An 865-nucleotide genomic window follows, 5' to 3' on the forward strand; every position below is an offset into this window, starting at 1 on the left:
AATACTAGCATAATACACGCAGCTCCCCTTCTTCTTCAACCTCTCTCTACTCTCTCACAAGAACACACCCAGGCTAACACACACACACACATGTATCAAGGAAGAACACAGAAGCTTTGCCGCGAGACTCCCAACCACAAGTGCTACATTTTCCACTCTTTCTCATATACTTGCCGCAGCCTACGTGCTATCTTTGATCTAATACATGCATGAACTAAAATCAGACACTAACTAACAAGATTAGTTCCAACATACTATAAGTAATATGCAAAAAAAATAAAAAGAAAATCACATACCGGCTCTGGCCGCCGGCGGGTGAGCAGGCAACGGCAGGTGCGGGTGAGGGGCCGGCAGCGCGGGTGAGCGGCAGCGCGGGGAGCGAGCAGCGGCCACGGTGGGGGAGCGGCGGCCGGCGGGGAGGGCCGGGTGAGGGAGCAGCAGCGGCCGCGGCCGGGAGCCGGCAGCGGCGGCGGAGCGACAGCGGCGGGGGAGGGCAGCGGCGGGGGAGAAGCAGCTGCCCGCCGCGGCGGGGGAAGCGGCGGCAGCGGGGAGAGCCGGGCGAGGAGCGGCGCGCAGCGGGCGTTGAAGCGGCGCGCGGCGGCGGGGAGGGCCGGGCGAGAGAGCGGCGGCGGCGGGGAGGTCGAGGCGGCGGCGTGCGGCGGGGGAGGTCGATGCGGCGGCGTGGCGGGCGGGCGTGGGCGGCGCGTCGCTGGCGGCGGCGGCGAGCTGGGAAAAGGAGGAGGGCCGCGCGTGCGTGTGTAATTGTGTGGAGGAGGGGAGCCGCGCGGGGCAGACCTTATCCACGCCCTTTGCCGTGCGAGGCTTCTTTGCCGTGCGGCAAAGCGGCTTTGCCGTGCGGAGGGGG

This window comes from Lolium rigidum, chromosome 3 (assembly GCF_022539505.1).
Source record: "Lolium rigidum isolate FL_2022 chromosome 3, APGP_CSIRO_Lrig_0.1, whole genome shotgun sequence".
NCBI classification, from domain to species: Eukaryota; Viridiplantae; Streptophyta; class Magnoliopsida; order Poales; family Poaceae; genus Lolium; species Lolium rigidum.